Genomic DNA, 23126 nt, shown 5'->3' on the forward strand with positions numbered 1-23126 from the left:
CGCCGCTTCATGACTCCCAACAAGCTCCCATGTGGAACTAGGATGGTCTTGTCGCTGCACTCAATCAGATGCATCTCCAGGGCCAGCATCCCTGGGTCCTGGATTCCGGCGCCTCCTCCCACATGAGCTCCTTGGATGGTATACTTCTCTCTCGCCATCCTCCTCCACACTCTTCCATTACAGTTGGCAATGGTGCAAATCTTCCTATTTCATGTCGTGGCGAGTCTATTCTTCATACACCAGAGTCTAATTTTCATCTAAATAATATCTTAGTTGTCCCATCTCTAGTCTGCAATTTGCTATCTGTCCATCAATTTACTAGGGACAACAACTGCTCTATAGAATTTGACGCTCTTGGTTTTTCTATCAAGGATATCCCGACCCGACGCGTGATGCTTCGCTGCAATAGTGTTGTTGATCTTTACACCTTCCCTGCTGCGTCTTCCGCTCCACACGCTAGCATTGCCATCTCCACCGACCTCTGGCATCACCGTCTTGGTCATCCCAGCTCCGCCACCATTGACATTCTTCAGTCGTAATGCATCCATCAGCTGTAATAAAGTAGAGGAACTGCTATGTCATTCTTGTCAGCTTGGCAAACATGTGCGCCTTCCATTTTCCGATTTCAGTTCATATACTTCCATGTCTTTTGAACTTGTTCACTATGATGTATGGACAACCCCGGTTGCCAGTGTATCCGGGTATCAATATTATCTTGTTTTACTTGATGATTTTACTCAATTCTGTTGGACCTTTCCCCTCACTCGCAAATCTGAAGTCTCCACACATATTGCAATTTTTTGCAATTATGTCCACACTCAATTCAGCCTTGCCATCAAAGCTGTCCAAGCCAACAATGGCACTGAGTTCCTAAACAATACCCTCAATACTATCTTTGCTTCCCGTGGTATTTATTTACGCCTCTCGTGTCCATATACCTCCCCACAAAATGGCAAAGTTGAACGCCTTCTTCGCACATTGAACAACATCAGTCGCACGATGCTCCTACATGCACACATGCCTACTCAGTACTGGGCTGAGGCGCTTGCCATAGCCACATACCTTCTGAATAGGCGTCCATGCTCTACTGTTCACCACAGCATTCCATACACTCTCCTCCACAACAAATCTCCCGAGTACTCCCACTTACGTGTCTTTGGGTGTCTCTGATATCCGAACTTGACCACCATGGCTCGCCACAAACTCTCCCCTCGCTTCACAACTTGTGTTTTTCTTGGCTATCCCTCTTCCCACAAGGGGTACCGCTGACTCGACATGGCCACTAAGCGCGTCATCATCTCTCTCCATGTGGTCTTCGATGAGACTTGTTTTTCCTTCAGGCTTTACCTCTCTAGGTCCTCGCTAAGCCACCTGGATTTTTTGCTTGCAGGTACTACAGTGCCGGTGCGTCCTGCATCTTTGCCCTCTGCTGCTAGGCAGTCACACCAAGGTTTCATTGAGGAGCTGACCGATGACCCCACGATCTTGTTTCACGGCCCCGTACAGCCTGCTGCTCCTCCAGCGGCTGCCCCGGCTCCAGCTGCTCCTCTAGCGGCTGCCCTGGATCCAGTTGTTGTTCACGTCGCTCCACCAGCTTGGGACATCCGGCTTGTCTACAGCCGGCGTCCCCGGGCGCATGATGGGTCCTCTACAGCACCAGGATCGGCTCCTACACCTATTCAGTAGCCTCTTGCCCCTGTACAGTAGGCTACTGCTCCTGTACAGCAGCCACAGGTGCCCACAGCTCCACCAGCACCTCCCGTACAGCAGGAACGACGCATCACACGGACCCAGTCCGGGGCCATACCGGTTATGTGGTATGTGGGGCTCTCTGCGACAACCACTCCGTCTCCACTTCTCGCCAACTACCGTAGCGGTTTGGCTGATCCAAACTGGCGTGCGGCCATAGCTGAGGAGTACAAGGTGCTCATCGACAGCGGGACATGGCGCCTCATGCCTCGGCCACCCGGCGCCAACGTGGTCACAGGCAAGTGGATAGTCAAGCACAAGTACCACTCCGACGGTACCCTCGCCCGTTGTGGGGGTATTAACCCCTATACCCTTACGGCTAAGCTTGGGCCAGCCCGGATCAGTGGGACCGGTCCACCAAAAGACGACGCGTGGCCCGGTCAACCTGTTCGGAGTCCCACGTAAGGAGTCAAGGCAGATTTGGCGATTAAGCAAGATCTTGGTCGGTTAGAATAGGAATCCTTATCCGGCCACCTATGGCAACTGTAACTGACTAGGATTAGTTTCCGGATCTGTAACCCTGCCCCCCGGAATATATAAGGCGGACAGGGGACCCCTCTAAAAAACATCTCTCATTGACATACAGCAATACAATCAGACGTAGGACGTAGGTATTACGCCTTCTTGGTGGCCGAACCTGGATAAAACCTCATGTCTGTCTTGCATCACCGTCTTGTTTGTGGCTTGCGCATCTGTCTGCCAACAATCTATTACTTTGGGCATACCCTTAGGTAGACTGCCGACCATATTTCGTCAGCAGTGGCGCGCTAGGTAGGGGGTGTGCATACTGCTCTCCAAGCAAACAAGATGGTCATCATCTCCGGCTCCGTGGCTACGCCGAACGGCCTCACGTTCACCGTCGGCCAGATCACCTGGACCACCGGCTCCGACGACTTCACCGCCATGACTACGGACGAGGCGTGGATTCTATCTGCGTCGACCACTGCTTCACCTGCATTAGCTACGGCTCCGACCAGCTTGGATACGGCTCCGACCACGGTGGATATAGCTTCGACCACAATGGATCCTGGCACCGACCACGGTACATCTGGCTCCGACCACGACACATCTGGCTCTGACCACACCTGCATCATCTTCAGCCATGTCGACAACCCATCGTCCGCTCCCCCGCTACAAAGGGAATCAGATCGACAACACCGACCTGCTCGACTCCATCGATCGGGTCAGCACCAAACTCGCTGAAACCCTAGCTCTGGTAAGTGCAATTCAAAGTCAAACAAATGAGCAGGTAGCCACTCCCCACAACAGATCTACTCGACTAGCTCAGGACAGCCATCCTACACTGACTTGGTATAGATCTCATGGTCATATCTACTCCTGAAGGGCGCTCCGCTCGTCGCCAGCCAGCCTCCGCGACGGGCCTTCGGCTCTCCGAGTACGAAGCCTCGACGGAGAACTACTAGGCCTAGCCCTACGGCCTATGAAACGTTGCCTCCAACTATGCATATAACATACAACGCTGCTCGGATCTATGTTTTGTACATCAGCCTCGGCCGAGGCCAAGCAACTTCGTCAACATGATCCGGATTGAGGATTATCAAGAAGGATCCATCCACACGGTCCAAGAGGGTGACTCCAGCTCCTCGTCTGGCATCGCATCTAATGCCTCCGTCCACACCGAGCTCCAACATCACGATGATGAAGGCGTCGAATATGATCTGGATATCCCAGACCACGCTCCGGGGTTCCCACAATTCCCGTCTTTCCCACCAAGGTGAGGGGATTTGATCAATGTTGTCAGCAACGACAAACCACCAGCAGTTGGTGAAACAGAGCAAGAAAGGATTGCACGCGAAGCACGCAACATTGCCCGGTTTAATCGCCGACAAATCGAAGTCGAAGCAGAAGAGGAGGCACGACGCATAAGGGTCCAGCCGCGCGACCTCAACAATGCTTTCGATAGGGTGGGGGACAAATAGGTCTTCAGGACTCCAAGCACCAACGTAGCTGTTGCTATGGTGACGATGCAACGGCTACCCAATACCCTGGAAACCCAAGCAGTTCGTGATGAAATACAAGCCTATCTGACGGCTGCTATGGCCCAGACCGCAGAGATTGTAAATCAAGCTTGGGCTCCATCCATCTTAGTCGAGTCAAGCCACAGCCGCCAGTACTCAAGTCGCTCACAGCCACCCAACCAACATGGCTCGCGCAACAACGACCCATCAGACAACCGTCAAGGCGGAAACGGTGGCCATGATGGTGGTCGGGACGACAACCACCGTCGGGAGGACAACCGCCGCGACGTCCGAGACGATAACCGCTGAGACAACCGCGACAATCGCCGCGATAACCACGGTCATAGGGCTAATCTAGATGGCAACCGAGATCGCCGTGATGGCAATAACAATCTCCACCATTACCTCAGAGGACGTGATCTGCGCGCTCACATTAACCAGAGAGCCAATGATCATGCATCCCATGAAAGCTATCGCCGTATGGAATACAACACTGCCCACGGCCCGCCGGGTTTGAAGCAGTTTACTCCACACCTTCGCCAAGTCATATGGCCCAAGAACTTCAAGCTCGAGAAACTTTAGAAGTACGACGGCAAGGAGAACCCTGAATTATGGGTCATGCTCTACGAAACTATGTGTAGATCAGCCATGGCTGACGAGCACGTCATGTCTAACTACTTCCCAGTCGTTGTTGGCCATGCAGGTCACCAATGGCTGGTCAGTTTGCCGACGAACTACTTTGATTCTTGGCAAGAGCTCAAGCAAGCCTTCATCGACAACTTCATTGCTACTTGCAAGCAACCCGGCAACAAATATGATCTACAACGAATTCGAGATCGAAAAGATGAGCCACTGCGCGAGTACGTCTGGTGTTTCTTGGAGATGCGCATCAAGGTCCTGTCAATCTCCGACAACGAGGCAATCGAGGCTTTCATCACTGGCCTCCGCTTCCACGATGCCCTAAGGGACAAGCTCCTGCGCAAGAGGCCTGAATCGGTCACAGCGCTCCTGGCCACCGCTAAGAAATATGCGGACGCCGACGATGCTAAAAAGATAATTATCGAAGAAGAAGCAAGGGTTCCACGCTCCGACCACCCCCCACACCGCAACGACTACCATGGCAACCATGGTCGGAACGACAATTTTGACCGCCGCAACCAGCGCAACGACTCCCGCGACCACCACGACCAACATAATCAGCGGCGTAACCGCCATGACGATTAAAGGGGCAAGCGTGCTCGGGAAGACGACGACGAGGTCAACACCGTTAAAAAAGGTGGCAGACGTCGTAACTACGAAGACGACTACTGCCAAAGCATTGAAAGGGCCCTGCCAGCTCCATCCCAAGTCAAACCATACCATGGAGAATTAGTCGCGTTCTCAAGTCTATCTACACGCGTCAACAGGCTCCGGATACATCCGACAAGCCTAATGACGCAGGGGAACAGCGCAACGAGGATAATGACGATGAAGACGCAGATCTCCTGTCACAAGCACGTCAAGCCAACCGATCGTGTGCACACCATCATCGGAGGCAAAGTGTCCATCGAGACCAAATGAGAACGCAAGCTGCTCGCTCACGCTTGCTTGAATGTGGCCAACACCGATAACCTCCTCACCGATCTATGGCTCCCTCCATGGTCTCACCGTGAGATCTCCTTTAGTAGAAAGGACCAATGGGCCACAATACCTGAGCCAGGACATTTTCCCCTAGTCCTCGATCCTTGCATCAACAAGGTTTAGTTCGACAGAGTGCTAATCGACGGCGGTAGCTTCATCGATATACTGTTCAAGAATAGTTTGCCCGCCCTAAAGATAACCTAGGCGGATCTCAAGTCGTACGAGGCATAGTTCTAGGGTGTTCTCCCCAGATAGAGCTCTACACCTCTCGGGCAGATCACGCTACCTGTGCAATTTGGGACCCCGGACCACTTCCGCACCGACTACATCAACTTCGTGGTCGCTGACTTCGATGGCACCTACCATGCTATTCTTGGTCGACCGTCGCTCACCAAGTTCATGGCCATACCTCATTACAGGTATCTAATGCTCAAGATGCCTACCAAGAAAGGAGTTCTAACCCTTAGGGGCAATGTATATGCAGCTTATACTTGTGAGGACGACAGCTTCAAAATAGCAGAGGCTCACGACCTCTCTATTCGCATGGCCGAGACCATGCTTGATGCCAAGAAGACCTCGGTCCGACCACCTGGAGATCCCAGAGCTTGAGGCTCCATGCAAGAACATCAAGTCCAAGGAGCACAAGGTGATCTAGCTGGTCGATGGTGATCCCAGCAAAACGGCCCTTATCGGGGTCAACCTGGATCCCAAATAGAAAGACGCGCTCGTCAGGTTCTTGAGGAGCAACGTGGATGTGTTCACATGGAAACCTGCTGACATGCCCGGTGTACCTCGGAACTTGATCGAGCACTCCTTGAATGTCAACGGGAAGGCCAAACCTATCAAGCAAAAGCTACGACGGTTCGCTCGCGATAAAAAGGAGGTGATTAGGGTAGAAGTTACACGGCTTTTGGCAGCCGGATTTATCAAAGAAGTGTATCATCCGGAGTGGTTAGCCAACCCGGTTCTTGTACGCAAAAAGAATAATGAATGGAGAATGTGTGTTGATTACACTGATCTCAACAAACACTGCCCTAAGGACCCCTTCGGTTTACCTCGCATAGACGAGGTCGTAGATTCAACCGCCGCTTGCAAGCTGCTTTCCTTTCTCGATTGCTACTCTGGTTATCACCAGATCGCTCTCAAAAAGGATGACCAGATCAAGACATCTTTTATTACGCCTTTCGGCGCCTACTGCTACACGACCATGTCATTCGGGCTCAAGAACGCCGGGGCTACCAACCAACGCGCTATACAGGCCTGCCTCAAAGAAGAGATAAAAGACGACCTCATCGAGGCTTATGTTGATGATATAGTTGTCAAAACCAAGGAAGCACATACCCTTGTTGACAACCTAGAATGCACCTTTGCAGCCCTTAACACATTCCAGTGGAAATTAAACCTAAAGAAGTGCATCTTTGGTGTTCCTTCTGGCATACTACTTGGCAACGTCATCAGTCACGACGGCATACGTCCTAACCCAGAGAAAGTCAAAGCTGTCTTGGACATGAAGCCGCCCAAAAAGGTGAAGGATGTTCAGAAGCTTACCGGATGCATGGCCGCCCTCAGCCGTTTCATATCAAGATTAGGCGAAAAAGGATTACCATTCTTTAAACTACTCAAAGCATCTGAAAAGTTTGAGTGGTCGGAGGAAGCAAACATTGCCTTCACACAGCTGAAATAATACCTTACGTCACCTCCGGTCCTCACTGCTCCTAGAGAAGACGAAACACTCCTGCTTTACATTGCAGCTACTAATCGAGTGGTCTCCACGACCATGGTGGTTGAGCGCAATGAGCCCGGCCACATCTACAAGGTACATCGACCAATCTATTTCATCAGTGAGGTGCTCAATGAATCCAAGACCAGGTACCCACAAATCCAGAAATTGATCTACGCCATACTGATAACATCCCAAAAGTTGAAACATTACTTCGACGGATATCGTGTGGTGGTCATGACTGAGTACCCTCTGCGAGACATCATTAGCAACAAGGATGCGAACGGGCACATCGTCAAGTGGGCAATGGAGCTATGTCCTTTTTCCTTGGAATTCACAAGCCAGTACTACAATCAAGTCTCAGTCGCTTGTCGATTTCATCGTCGAGTGGATAGACTTAAGCACGCCTACTTCTTAGAGGCCCAACGAGTATTGGAAGATGTACTTTGACGGTTCTCTCAACATCAACGGCACAGGGGCAGGAGTCCTTTTCATGTCACCATCTAAGGAGCAGCTCCGGTACGTCCTTAGGATTTATTTCCCAGCATCTAATAATGTCACCGAGTACGAAGCATGCCTACATGGTTTGCTGCAATGCGGTCGAGCTTGGTGTTAAACATCTCTATGTCTACAGAGACTCGGCTCTGGTCATCAACCAACTCAACAAGGACTGGGACACGACCAGTGAAAAGATGGATGCATACTGCAAATCGATCAGAAAGCTGGAAGGCAGGTTCTATGGCATCGAGTACACACACATGATCTGGGACAAAAATCAAGCAGCGGATGCACTGTCAAAGTTAGGATCATCCTAAGCCAAAGTCCCACATGGCATATTCGTCCAAGACCTGCTCACGCCTTCGATCGAAGAGGAAGATTCCACGGTCGACAAGCCTCAAGACAAGCAATTGGTGGCTACGGTTCCGGCATCGAGCACCACCGAGCCACCTCCGACCACTCATGAGCCCGACTGGAGAATACCTTTCATCAAGTACCTAATAGATGGCAGCAGTTATACTGATCGAATAGAAAACAAGCGCCTGATGTGTCGCAGTAAGCAGTATCTGCTTGTCGATGGAAAGCTATGGCGCAAGAACGCAAAGGAGGAAATCTTGATGAAGTGTATAACCTAGGAAGATGGCGAGCATCTCCTAGATCAAATCCACTCTGGCTCCTATGGTAACCACGCAGCCTCGAGAATGCTAGTCGGCAAGGCTTTCCGAGCAGGGTTCTATTGGCCGTCAGCGGTAGCCGATGCAGAGAAGCTAGTCCACCACTGTGAGGGTTGTTAGTTCTTCACCAAGCGAATCCACGTACCAGCACATGAGATCCAGACAATACTAGCCTCTTGGCCCTTCGCATGCTGGGGACTGGATATGATTGAGCCCTTCAAACCAGCTCCTGGGAAATTCACATGTGTCTTTGTGTTGATCGACAAATTTTCTAAGTGGATAGAATACATGCCTCTGGTACAAGCATCCTCAGAAAAGGCTGTTATGTTCCTCGACCAGGTCATCCACCATTTCGGCATACCCAACAGTATCATTACTGATCTGGGTACTCAGTTTACCGGGAACGCTTTTTGGGACTTCTACGATGAAAGGAGCATAGTAGTAAAATACGTCTCGGTGGCGCACCCCAAAGCTAATGGACAGGTCGAGCGGGCAAACGACATGATTTTGGATGCATTGAAGAAGAGGAGGTACAGAGAAAACAACAAAGCTCCCGGAAGATGGCTCAAAGAGTTACCAGCCATGGTCTGGGGCCTCAGAACTCAGCCCAGTCGTAACACCAGCGTCTCCCCATACTTTATGGTTTACGGCGATGAGGCAGTCCTCCCCGCAGATATAGCTTTCAGATCAGCACGGGTCGAGAACTTCGACGAAGGCAGGGTTAATGAAGTGCGGGAGCTAGAAGTAAATAGTGCAGAAGAGAAGCGGCTTGATTCTTGTGTACGTACAGCTAAATACCTTGCTGTCTTGCGTAGGTACTACAACAAGAACGTTAAAGAGTGGTTCTTCGTTGTCGGGGACCTAGTCCTAAAGTGGAAGACGAATTAGGCTGGTGTCCATAAACTCGCAACTCTATGGGAAGGGCCCTTCATGATCAAGGAGGTCACACGACCAACGTCTTACAGGTTAGCTCACCTGGACGATACGGACGTACCCAATTCATGGCACATTGATAAGCTTAGGCGTTTCCATGCTTAACTACTAAGATATGTACTCCTCTTATACTTTTGATTTCATTCAATAAAGCTATTATGATTTCTCTGACCACTCTAATGTGTCACTTTGAATTTTACGATTATTCTAACTTAGCCACTCAAAGCCGACCACCATTCCTTCTAGGGTTTTCGGAGCAGGCCCTGTCTCCGGTTCCTCCCAACGCATGCATGGGATCCGCTCTCTATGCTACGGGTGATCGGCAGGTCCCCCTGGTTTGACTTGTCCGTGTCTACGTGTGCACAGGTCACGCACCTCACACTCCGACCACATGGCAAATTTGGGCCGTACAAACCATTTAGGATGACGTGTCGAGTAAAATGGTACAACTAAACAGAACATTTACATGTTCTCACTTAGTTACACCAACATGAGCTTCAAGCTTAAATACGTTTTATACAAAACAAACAAGCTTATGATGATATACAGTTATGTTATTACAAGCTTGCCTGAAGAGGCCCAAGTTTACAATAACACAACTATGTCCTTCTTCCACAGCTCTAGCCTATTCTATTGGCTGGTCGAGGCACGTGGCACCCGCTGCTCGCTGCTCCTAACATCCTGCTCGAGTCTCGGGGACTCTTGTGCTGGTCGAGCTGAAGAGGATGGCCCACCGATGCCTGGCTGGTCGAGACCACAGGTTTCAGCTGGTTGGCTCGCAATTGATGGCCTTTCTAGCTGACTTGTTGATGGTGTACCCTATACAGGTGTTGCCCCACCTCCACATAGGTTAATATCACCAATTATCTTTGAAGACAGGTCTAGCTGGGTCATCCGAAGCTCCTCGACCTTGTTTGGATCTACCTCCTTCGGGTACCCAGCCTCTAGGCGCTTGAGATCGATCAAGGGGTAGTGGGCACGCATCATGCTTAGCACATGTGCGCCTATGTACTCACCCGCCTCCTTCATGAACTCTTGGAACCATCCCTATGCCTTTTGGCATCTCTCGACCAGTCCAAGCTGTGGCGTCCTTGGCACTTCTTCTGTAAGCGCTGGGTCGATAAGGTCGAGGATGGGCAAAATGCCAGTTGCCACCTCCTAGCACCGGTTCTTCCATGTGTCCCGATCCTCGGTGATCTCTAGGCATCGTGCCTTCTAGCCATCACGATCTTTCATCACGGCTTCCAGATGCTTCTTGGCATTGACTTTTAAAACTGCAACACGCACAAGACATTAAAATGTTATGCCACGACAGGATAAGGCGGGCAACAGAGTGAGCAAGGTGGTCTGGAACACTTACTTTTCAGTTCCTCCTTCATCTTGGTTGTGCGGTCCTAGAGTTGCGACTGGTCGTGCGCCAATTTCTTGTTGTCTTCCTTCAGGCGACCACACTCTATGGCCACACGGCTATTCTCCTCTTGGAGATGGACTACTTCCGCTTCTAAGCCTGCACTACAACCATTACTACCAACCATGCAACAACACGTGTCATGCACTTGTTGTGATAAAATGACAACTTACTTGTTTTTTCCTGCTCTTTGTTACTGAGCTGGATGACTAGGTTCTAGTTCTGTGCCTCTTACTCCGTCCTCTCCTGGTCGGCGGCTTCAAGTTGGTGGCGCAAGCGTTCCACCTCGGCCACCAGTTCTCTATTGCTTGTTGTGATTCCCTCGATCTAGTCGAAGCACTTTTTCCAGGTACCTTGTGGTCTTCATCAAGTCCTACATGCAAAAAAACTAAGTCAGACAATTCGACTGGATAGCAGGATCAAGTGGTCAAGCCAAACATACCTGGACTTCTGTCACCAGACGTTTTGCCACTCGTTCAACTTTCATGGTCTCTTCGACCTCTGGGATTTCCTCATGCATAACCCACTGGTCGTTCCACCAGTGCGACACATATATATGTTGTCGCTTGTCTTGGGGATGGCCCAAGACCTCTTCTACCTTGTCCTCTTCGGCCTCTTGTTCAGGTAGCAGCGCTTGTCTGGAGTCTGTAGTCTCTGCGACCACTATGGCTTTCCCACAAGCCATAGCATCGGCAAGCGTGCTCTATGCCACCTCCGGCTGCTGCTCCTCAGCTTGGTCTGATCCCCTTGGCATCGAAGTATCCCCCTCGGTAGGGTTAGTGCTTGGAGCACTTGTACTTGGCTTGGCTCTCTTCTTGACCAGCTGCTCAGGGACTATCGTCTGGCCGCTCATCTGCTAAGGCTCCGGTGGATTTTCTTCTACAGGTTCCTCCATAGCCGGCTGCTGGGCAGTTCTCTCCGCCATTGCTGGCGAAGCCATGCCGCACCCGGCTAGCTGATCGGGATTTTCGGTGGATGCCGACCTAATATATCAGAGATAAGTTCAAAAGACAACAGTATCCAATACAAATTGTAAGCTTACATCAAGGTTACAAATACTTATAGCTTGGAAGCACGGAATGATGTGGCGAAGGAGCGTCTCTTCGACCGTGCTTGCTCCACGTGCTCGGCGGGTGCCACCGGGTCTTTTTCCACAACTAGTACTGGTGTCGGGGCTTGGTGCTCGACCCCTTTGCTGCTTGTCCTCTGCGTTGCAGTGGTTGGTGATGTGATCCCCACTAGGCACGGAGGAGCCACCCTTCTCCAGTCGACTCTAGTTGTCTCCTCTTTTGAGGGACGAGTCAGGAAGATGTCTGCATCCTCTGTTTCATCATCTGATAGTGGGAAGATGGCCTAACAACGTTTGTTGGCCGCCGGCTGCTTGTCAGCAGCCCTGGCCATTGCCTCCTCCCCAACCCCAAGTATGGCCCAGTCTATGTCTTTGGCCCTAGCACTGGTCTAGGCGGTTGGGCCAGCAACTTGCGGCCAATCCACACCAGGGGTAGAGACACAAACACTGCTGCCCTGTCACGACCATTACTCTAGGAAACATAACGGTGACAACATAGTCAATTTTTGTTACAACATAACTCTACAGGTACAAGGCAGCATAATTTACCTTTGGGGGAGGTCGGGCCAGCTTGAAGGCGGGCTCGATGTCGCTTAACCTGACATAATTCGGATCAGCTAAGCTAAATAGCTCTCCAATCCTAGCTTTGATTTCTATCTTGTGCCTCTTTCCTGGTCCTCATTGGATCTGCGCTACCCTGGTATTCGTAGCCAGGATGTACCCTCCTCTGGCAGGGCTAGATCCTTCAGCTAATGAAGTTCCCGACCATGCTTGGACCATCTAGTTTCTCCCACGGGATCATCCCAAGCAGTTCTGCGATCTGTTCCAAGTGCTCGGGCTTCTCTGACCAGCTGTTCTTCTTCTCCGGAATGAACCCCACGTCGCACAGGGTGATCATGTTTGGCTCTTCGTGGATGTAGAACCACTTCTTGTACCAGTCGTCCAGCGATGTGTTCCAAGGGTAGTGCAAGTACTGGGCCTTCATCCCATCACGTAGATTGAGGTATACGCCTCCGGCTATCTTCGAGCTGCCGCTTCCTTTCTTCCACAGATAGAACAGATGGCGAAAGAGGTCAAAATGGGGCCAGAAGCCTCCATATGCTTCACAAAGATGGATGAAGGTGGAGACAAGAAGAATCGAGTTGGGATGTAGATTGCAAATCCCAATCTCGTAATACAAATAGAGCCCCTGAAGGAAAGGGTGCACTGGAACCCCAAAACCCCACTTGAAGAAATCCTCAAAAACCACAATCTCACTTGGTTGTGGATCGGGGTAGCTTTCTCCTTCCAGCACGCACCATCCCGCAAGTGCTTTGTTGTGGAGCACTCCCATGGTGACGAGGTCTTTGATGGTCTACTCATTGCTCCTTGACTTCCACCACTCCTTTGCCATGACTCTGGCTTTCTTCTAGGCATCTCTCTTCGCCATTAATCTGTCCTTGCTAAAGGGGTAGATATGGTGGAGGGGTGATTGGTGATGATTTTGGAGGTATAGGGTTTGGCAAGAGGAAGAAGAAGGCTGCGGCGGTGAATGGTAATGGGGATCGGTAAAAAGTAACTTACCAGTTCTATATTATAAATAACCAGCAGTTCCGCTGTTTCATCCGCCTAAGATTCTTGGGAGACATGCGCACACGCCGTAGACAGTTGTTTTCACAACCTCGAGATCTATGGCAATAAACGCGCCCCTTCATTACCAGTGTACGCGCCTCTTCGTTGCTAGTGTGAGAGGGCCCACACTGACACACCTCCTTACAGGTGCCAAGCGACTGTTTGCTAGAAAGGGCAAGAAGACAGTATGACATGCTATACCCGTCTGCTTTTTTGACCAGACGTGTCTGATTGGACTTGACAGAATAAGAAGATAAATAAATACACCAAATAATGGTACAAGCGGCGTTCGTTTTTTCGCTGCATGTCTTGTGCTCGGGGACTGCTCCGACCATTACTGTGGTCGGAGACTACCTAGACCACTGCCGTGCTCAGATACTGCTTTGACCATTACCGTGCCCGGGGACTACCTAGACCACTGTCGTGCTTGGGGACTGCTCCGACCACTACCGTGCTCGGGGACTGCTCCGACCACTACCGTGCTCGGGGACTGTCCCAACCACTGCTTGGAGACCGCTCTCTTCAGCTACATGTGATTTGTACTCACATACAGTTGAGAGACATTTATTTAGACCTTGCTACAAGGCTCATACTTCGCCTTCCAGCAAGCCCGGGGACTACATCGGTACGATGCACCTGCCGGTGCATCTCGTATCGCCCTGTACGACGATTGGATTCTTAACTCTAGTGGAAATTCTTTTTAGACCCTGGCACCATGTGCCTGCGTCACCTACTACCAGGCTCGGGGACTAAGTGGGCACACTTCACCTTGCAGCGAATGTGTTTATTTAATCGACCCCTATGCTTTGACTGATTGTAAGGATTACTATCGTGCTCGAGAACTATCCCGACCATTGCTCGGAGATCGTTCTCCTCGGGGACTAAGTGGGCACACTTCACCTTGCGGTGAATGTGTTTGTTTTTCAACCCCTACGCCTCTGATGATCAAGGACGCTACGCTTCAAGACGCACTTACATTTCTTTTCAGAAATACAAGTGGGCACACTTCGCAAGACGGAAATCTTTTTCTTTTTTCTTAAGAGCACCATATATTCTTCGAACAACCTACTTCTCCGGCGACAATGGTGGTCAGAGATGTCAAGAACTCAAGCCACACTATTCGGAGAAGGTTAAAATGGTGTGTCGCAGCATAATGCATGGTGCTCGGGGATTAGCTATGGGGGTATTAACCCCTATACCCTTATGGCTAAGCTTGGGCCGGCCCGGATCAGTGGGACCAGTCCACCAAAAGATGACGCATAGCTCGGCCAACCTATTCGGAGTCCCGCGCAAGGAGTCAAGGTAGATTTGGCGATCAAGCAAGATCTTGGTCGGTTAGAATAGGAATCCTTATCCGGCCACCTATGGCAACTGTAACTGACTAGGATTAGTTTCCGGATCTATAACCCTGCCCCCTGGACTATATAAGGCGGGTAGGGGACCCCTCTAAAAAACATCTCTCATTGACATACAGCAATACAATCAGACGTAGGACGTAGGTATTACGCCTTCTTGGCGGCCAAACCTGGATAAAACCTCGTGTCTGTCTTGCATCACCATCTTGTTTGTGGCTTGCGCATCTGTCTGCCGACAATCTACTACCTTGGGCATACCCCTAGGTAGACTGCCGACCATATTTCGTCAACATCCGCCACAAGGCTCACTGGGTGGTTCGTGGCTTCTCCCAGCACCATGGCATCGACTACGACGAGACATTCATCCTGGTGGTCAAACCAGCAACCATCCGGGCTATCCTCAGCATTGCTGCCTCACGCGCCTGGTCTATTCATCAGCTAGACGTCAAGAATGCCTTTCTCCATGGACATCTAGAGGAGACCATCTACTGCCAGCAGCCCCCAGGCATCGTCGACCCTATTTTTCCTAATCATGTGTGTCTGTTGCAGCGCTCCCTCTACGGCTTGAAGCAGGCTTCCCGAGCCTAGTACTAGCGTTTTGCAACATACATTCGCCATCTCGGCTTCATCGCCTCAACTTCTGACACCTCCCTCTTTGTTTATAAAGACAGGACCAGTATCGCCTACCTGCTTCTGTACGTCGATGACATCATCCTTAATGCGTCCTCGATGGCATTTCTACAGCAGATCATTGGGCGCCTCCACTCTGAGTTCACCATGATTGACCTGGGCGCACTCCATCTCTTCCTTGGCATCTCCGTCACTCGCTCCGCTGATGGCTTGTTCTTATCATAGCGACAGTACGCCGTTGAGCTCCTTCAACGCATCGGCATGGCTGAGTGTCACTCTACGATGACACATGTTGACACTCATGCCAAGTTATCCTGCCACCACTAGTGCCCCTATTGTTGATCCATCCGCATACCGGAGCCTTGCTGGCGTGCTCCAGTACCTCACGCTGACTCATCCTGACTTGGCATATACTGTCCAACAGGTGTGCCTCTTCATGCATGATCCCCACGAGCCGCACCTCTCGATGATCAAGCAGATTCTACGCTACCTGAAGGGCACTCTCTCCTCCAGCCTCCACATTGGTGTTGGCCCTGTTCAATCATTGGTCGCCTACTCCGATGTCGACTGGGCTGGTTGCCCAGATTCTTGGCGCTCCACCTCTGGCTATTGTGTCTACCTCGGCGACAATCTGATTTCTTGGTCCTCCAAGCGTCAGACCATGGTCTCCCGCTCCAGTGTAGAAGCAGAGTACCGTGCTATTGCTCATGTGGTGGCTGAGTGCTGCTGGCTGCGCCAGCTCCTGTAGGAGCTCCATGTCTCCATTGCTTCGGTAAAGGTTGTCTACTACAACAATGTCAGCGCTGTCTATATGACAACCAACCCCAGTTCATCATCGTCACACGAAGCATATTGAGATTGATATTCACTTCGTCCGTGAGAAGGTCGCCTTGGGACAAGTTCGGGTTCTTCATGTGTCGTCCTCTCATCAGTTCGTAGACATCATGACCAAGGGTCTTCCTGTACAGCTATTTACTGATTCAGGTCTAGTCTATGTGTCCGGGATCCTCCCGCTTAGACTGCGAGCGGGTATTAGGCAGGTCTATGTGTGATTAGCTATAATTAGCACCTACTATGTATACTTGATTGTATTCCTTGTATACCCAGCCATATTGGCTATATATACGAAGGTCACCCCCCCATATTGGGTGTGAGGTGTGTCTCTACAATCAGCCATCCTCTTTGTCGGTTGGGCAGGAAGGTCATTCACTCATTCTTAAAACTGGCATTTTTTAGTTAAGAGTCAAAGAATAGGTCATAAAAGGGGGAGAGAGCTCTCCTTGCCTGGTTCCTTTGAATGTGATTCCAAATCAGCACCTTTGTCTTGAGATTTTGAGAAGAGTTGTTTGTGGGTAGGGAGGCATTAGTAGCCATTGGGCGTCTCTGGTACTACCTGTTGTGGAGGCCTGCGAGATTGACTAGGTTTTGTGATATTCCACTAAATGCTAATACAAATACATAGCCTGGAAAATCACATGTAATTCCTTGCCTTCCCACATTCTAGTGATAGTAATCCTAATCATTGTGTGGCAACCACTTAAAAGATACTCATTGTGTGACAGGACGTCTTTGTTTTCCCCTATGCTCTCATGAGATTGTAAAATGTCTCTGATATCCTTGTTAACAGAATGGTAGAGTACCAGTAGAAATTGCTGCAATCAAAGGATGGCAGGAATGTGTTGGGATTCTTCTCCTTGTCACGACACCTTTGGCTAGAGTTGCAGACTGGAGCGTCAATGGAATTACTCAACATGCAAAATTTTCAAGACCAAACCTGCAAGTATGGGCAAAATATTGCTAAAGAATGGAAGCACTGAATTCAAAAAATGTTTTTTCCATTCCATCATAGATCCATCTGTCTATCTGACTTTCAGCTATCCATGTTATTTAGGACCCGCTTCTCCATGAGGACAATAGACCTGATTTTGAGGCAAATGGTGATGCTGCATTCTCTGACAGGGATTATGCTCATGCATTGAATCTCTATACCAAGGTTAATTCTTTTCTCAGATGATGGAATACAATAAGGTTAATTATTGCATTATTCATTCCATTAAATATAAGTTGTACTTCTCTTTCAACTCATCTTCTGACTTCCCTATAGTCATTGCCTTTTATTTTATGGGTTTAATGTTGAAGTTCCAAGGACACAAATCTGGTCATATATCCTCCAGAAAACTGGTGATCTAGTTATCAAACTTTTATCAACCACTTTTTGAGTCCCTTTTTTTGTGAAGATTCTCAATTTAAACTTCGTTAGAAGGATCCTTTTGAATTAGATGGCTGTCATGTTTGTTAATGTTTGAATGTTTAAAGATTAAAATTGTCAAGTATATTTGCATATGTTATGATTGGCTATAAGTAGCGCCTTTTATGGATTAGCTTGACCTTCGGTTTAATAGTTAGTAACACTTGGTGGCTACAGGCAGTGGAGACTGACCCTGGTAATTCAACCTTGTATGCGAAGAGGAGCCTTTGCTCACTGCATACCGGTGACAAAAGCAATGCTCTGGATGATGCTGATACCTATAAAGGTATGGAGCCAGATTTATCAAAGTCTTGTTATGCTCAAGGAGCAGCTCTGATACTGGTGAAGGTGAGGTGTGCTAGGCTACTCAGTAGCAACGACATTTGATTTTCCATATTCTCTGTCACATTACATGGTCATGTATTTGCACTTTTTTGTTTAGGAGTATGGCAGGGCCTGTGAAGTACTCATGTCTGGTTTGCACTTGGATTTTGAAAGCAAACTAACTGACACAGCATCTAGGTAACCTCTGTCGTATTTGGTTTAATCATTGAGAATTCTCTATTTGACACTAGAAAAACTTCTTTCCTATTTGATACCAAAACTTAAAAATTAAAATCATCCATATATGTCACCTATTTCATCTTTTGTTCCCTATTTGACACTTCCGTCAATTTTTTGCTATAACAGCATTAAGTCCAAGGAGAAAATACTATCTTGCGCCTCCTATGTGTTTTTTTCAGGTATGCTGTGTTTAGGCATACTGTGAAAAAAACATCTGCAAATAAATAAAAGGAAAAAAAAACATGCAGCAACAAGAACACAACATGTCTAAAAAAACACATAGGAGGGGCAAGGTGGTCTTTTGTTAAAGTCGTTACAGCCAAAAAGTGATGGAAGTGTCAAATATGAAACAAAAGATGAAATAGATGACATAGGGAAGATTTTAAGTTTTGGTGTCAAATAGGGAATTTTCCCTTAATCCTTTGGTTGGCAAGTCTGATATTTTTTCCTAGATAGTTGAGATCTCTCCCAGCTTTTAGTGGCTGTTCTCCTTGGCCTTCACAAAGAAAGAAAGTTCATAGTTCAGCTTTTGGAGAACTAACCCAAGCTGTGGAATCGGCATGTAAACGAACTGTTTTCTACCTATTAATACAATGACATTCGTTCTCCTAATTGTTCGAGAGAAAAAAGTACTCCATCCACAAAATGATGCAACTATGGGATTTGTGCAAGTCAAACTAGTTTAACTTTCACCAAGTTTATAGTGAATAGTATTAACATTTATGTCTTCAACTTAGTTTACTATGAAAATTTATTTCATAATTAATTTAATGATACTTATTTTGTATCATAAATGTTAATACTTTTTATATTACTTTGGTCAAACTTCAAATCGAAAAGTGTGGATGGATGGAGTACCAAATAATGCCTTGTACTCGAATCCATAATTTTTTGTACTTTCCCTCATCTTGACAAATCCTGTGTTCTAGAGAAGCAAAACACAATTGACTTATGGCTGTGTTTCTTAAATTTGTTTTCCCATTTGGTTTGGAGAATTGTGGCTACACAGGAAGCTTGTCCCAATATGTGTTCTTAAAAAAACTCTCAAGAACTTATGTTCACAATGTACTGGGCTGTCATGATTCTAAAGTAAAATAACTTGTAACCATATTTGTAGTGCGGACCATCAGCAGGGGCGGATCCAGAACGGGGCTGCGCCTCAGGCTGAGCTACTGATTCACGTTCAAAATAGTCTGATCTTGCTTCTTAGGCCTCCTTCTGTCTAATTAAGATCATAGTTTTTTAGGCTAAACACCACATATGTTACAGAGGCTACATAGACTCGCCCCGGGCTGCAGCCCGGGCCCTGGATCCGCCCCTGACCATCAGTGAAGAAAGGTTGCTATGGCAAGAAAAAGTGGAGGTTGTTACTTCCGCATAGGCACTCAGACAGGATATACTGACAGATCAAGAATCCATTCGAGAGTTGGGGACCTGGGATGCTCATTTTTTGTTCTTTTGGACCCTGACTTTTTTGGGACCTATCCAGGTTTTGTGAAGATAACCGATGCTGCACTGTATGTGTACTACACACACCTGCACCTATACAAAACTGTGAAATTGGCCCAAATAGGGGGTCTTACACTTCTTTAAAGATCAAAAGTGCTCGAAGTCTGAAGACCTAACTGAAAATGATATCAGATTGTGGTAACAGTGCTGCGTACCTGTCCTCAAAATCACTTCAAAACCTGTGTAATGAATGTTGCATGAACTGTGTTCAAAGTTGTTGGATATCCAAAGTATGCTTTGTTATTACCAAGTGAATTTTCTCCTATGGACACTGCAAAAACCTCGTGTTCAAATCTTTTTGTGGCTGTTAGCTAACATTAATAGAGTGTTTGGTTTAGGGAACCAACCTATTCTAGATAAGTTGGCGTATCATGAGCCCATTCCTCAAATTTGGTGGAATAACTTTATTCCTCATACCAGAGTAAGATGATGGACCACTTCATTTCACAAACCAAACACCCCTTAAGTTTCTTACCAGAGATAACCTTGAAAAAGGAGGAAAGTTCCTGGCCCAACAAGTCTATTTTGCAACGAAATTGAGTCAATTAGTCATTTACTCTTTGGGTGCTGCTTAGGTGTGTAGCTAAAACTATCTAGAAGATTATTCCAGAGAGTCGAAGTTTACAATTAGCCTAGGATTTTGAATCAATTGGCTCTCATTGGGCAACAAGAAAATGGTGTCACTAATTGAAAGTGCATCTAGGCTCACTAGTGGTTTTCATGGTTGAATGACAGCAATTAAAGGACTAATGAGTTTGACGAGCTTTGAATATGTTTCATTGAAAATGATCATGTCAAACTCATGGTATCGCTCAAATGAAGAAAAGACAAGCAAATTGATAAAGCATAATAAGACAAAGGGAAATGGATGTGTTTGGTCTCAATGATGACTTTGCATGAATATAAAGATATTGATAGTTGACTTGTATTGATCAAGGTCGAAGAATAAATGAAAAATGATAAGTGGAGAAATGACAAGCCAAAGTGCATAAAGGAGAAGAGACATGGTCTTATGCATATGGGTGGTCTCATTATGTTGGCTTGCATCTTCATTGTGTAATATCATTGAGCTAAGCAACTCGACAAGCATAAGATGGATGTATCAAAAGGGACATGTTTGTTGATGGGTAACAAATGAAGTCTCAAATTTGAAGCTCGGTCAAGTTGTGCAATCGTAAATCAATTCGAAGCCCTACGTCCAGCAAGTGAGTTCTTTCGTGTTAGAGTGCTCAAGAGAGGATTTAAAATAGAGGAGGTAGAAGAGCGAGAGGACTTGGTCATCCTTGAGTTCAACTAATCTAGGGTTATATTTGTTGATCCCCCTTTGGAGGGTCCCTTGCCTTCCCTTATATCTCTGGTGGGCAAGGGAAGTACAAAAGGTGGGTTTCGTAGCTTCCTTGGGCATCAAGGAGGCACTAGGGCTTTGCCTTCCTAGTATTCATGTCGTTGGGTGCATCCTCGCTCTATGTGGTCATAGTCGATAGCGTTCAAAGCATATGTGGTAGCTTTTGTAGATGGCAAGGACAGGGACAGGCTGATACTCAGTCATTTGGCCCATCCCTAGGTCACCTGTACCTTGGCGTCCGTTGTACATCAAGGGAAGGATGAGGCCCAGGGAAGCTGACACGTGGGCTCGACTGTGCCCATCTTCTTTGTGTGTGGGGAGCCATCTCACGCCCCTTGTCGTGTCCTATCACTGCCTCGGTGTGACCCTTTGCCAAAATAGGCGGGCAACACCACGCTAAGACAGGGAAACAATGTCCTATCAAGGGTCTAGAAATCTTGCTCCTCTGTCCTCTATGAAGGTGTCAGGCACCTACAGTGCGACAGAGACTTGTTAGAAGGCCTGAGGCATCTCCCTGGACCTTCTGCTGAGCCTCATTTGGTCGAATAGAACCCCTTGATGATGGGCGGCTGGATCCACCCAGGTCTTAGCCCCGTCCCCGAGCTAGCTTTCCTTGGTGGAGCCCTTGGGAGACATAGGCTTGGGCCTCATGGGCTTTAGTCATTATACAGCGGGTGCGCACCAGCTGGGTATAGCCCTCGAGCCCCTAGCTGATTGCTAGAATCAGTCTAGGGGTTAATCATGTTGCGGAGGTGTTAAGTGATGGGTTTAGGTAACCCTTGTCTTAAGTATTCATCACAATAAAAGCATTGTTGAGTGAAAGGATCAAAATGCCCAAGAGGAGGGGTTAAACTAGGCTAATCTAAAATTCTCATGAAATTAAAACCTATGCATATGTGGATCATCGAAAATGAAGTCTATATGCGTCCTGGGCGTCCATTTTATTGGTGGTTGGTCCTGGGCCTCCGACTTGTCCTAGATGCCCTTGCTGGTCTTCTCTGCCTCTACACCTCTCTCCAAGTACTTCATGACCCTCTCCAATGTTTCTAAGCAAGATAACATCATGAGATAGCGATCTATTCTCAAAACAATGAAAAGGATCGCTTAAGAACGAGCTCACCTTTAGATTGAATTGTCGCATTCAAGCTTGGGTCATTGAGCCTTGCATGGAGGATCAGTGGGTGCATCCAATGGAGCGATGTCCTCATCAGGGATCACTGCAGGGGCGACTGTAGGGTCGAGATCGCGGACTAGAGGGGGTGAATAGTCCTTTCTAAAAATTAATCGTGCCGGCTAACCGAAACAAATGTGGAATTAAAACTATCGGTCTAGCCATGACTACACCCCTCTATCTAAGTTTTCAAGCACCTTATAAAAGATCCTAATTAAGCAACTAAGGTGCTAGGCTAGCTAGAGATCTTCTAAACAATTCTAGAAGCAAGGTCACACAAACCTATGCAACTAGTACTCAAGCAACTGGGGGAGCTCCTACACAAACTAGTATGCAAAAGCATAAAGCCTAAGCTCACTAGCAATGCTCAATAACAAGGCTACTTAAGATAAATTATAGAGCTCAAATTACTTAGCTACACAAACTAAGTAATGGAATTAGCAAGGCTAGTCAAGCTAACTAGTTACGCAAGGGAGCTACTTATATGCTTACACAAGCAAGGAAGGCACCAGCAAGCTACTAAAGTTGTACTAGTTACAAGAGCAAATACACAAGCACAACTAATTACGCAAGAGAGCTACTTGTATGCTTACACAAGCAAGGAAGGCAACTAGCAAGCTACTAAAGTTAAACTACTTACAAGAGCAACTACACAAGCACAAAGTATATATTGAATAAATACAAGCTTGTGTAAGGGGATTGCAAACCAATGGGAAGAACAATGTTGACATGGTGATTTTTATCCTGAGGTTCACTTGTTTGCCAACAAGCTAGTCACCATTGAGACAACCCCAAGGTTGCCGCCAATTCTCTTGCTAGTGGTGACCCGCAAGTCACACTCTCTCACATGGAGTGCTTACCACTATCTTTAGTACTTTGACACAGTCGGACCACTTGTCGCCCTTGGCGTCTCGCTATATTAGAGTTGCTCTTCACAGCTTCCGCGGGGTGAGCACAACACCCCACACTTCTCCGAAGCAATGCACAAGCTTCTTGTGTGTTTCGACGGAGACCATGCCACCAAGTCATCTAGGAGGTGGCAA

The 23126-nt window shown here is 48.0% G+C and overlaps 1 pseudogene; it reads left to right on the forward strand.

Annotated features, from left to right (window-relative positions):
- LOC136548553 (uncharacterized) overlaps positions 1-18020 on the forward strand; it is a 70275-nt pseudogene extending 52255 nt beyond the window's left edge.
- Positions 18021-23126: the final 5106 nt, after the last annotated feature.

The sequence above is a fragment of the Miscanthus floridulus genome, chromosome 4, assembly GCF_019320115.1.
Source record: "Miscanthus floridulus cultivar M001 chromosome 4, ASM1932011v1, whole genome shotgun sequence".
Lineage (NCBI taxonomy): Eukaryota > Viridiplantae > Streptophyta > Magnoliopsida > Poales > Poaceae > Miscanthus > Miscanthus floridulus.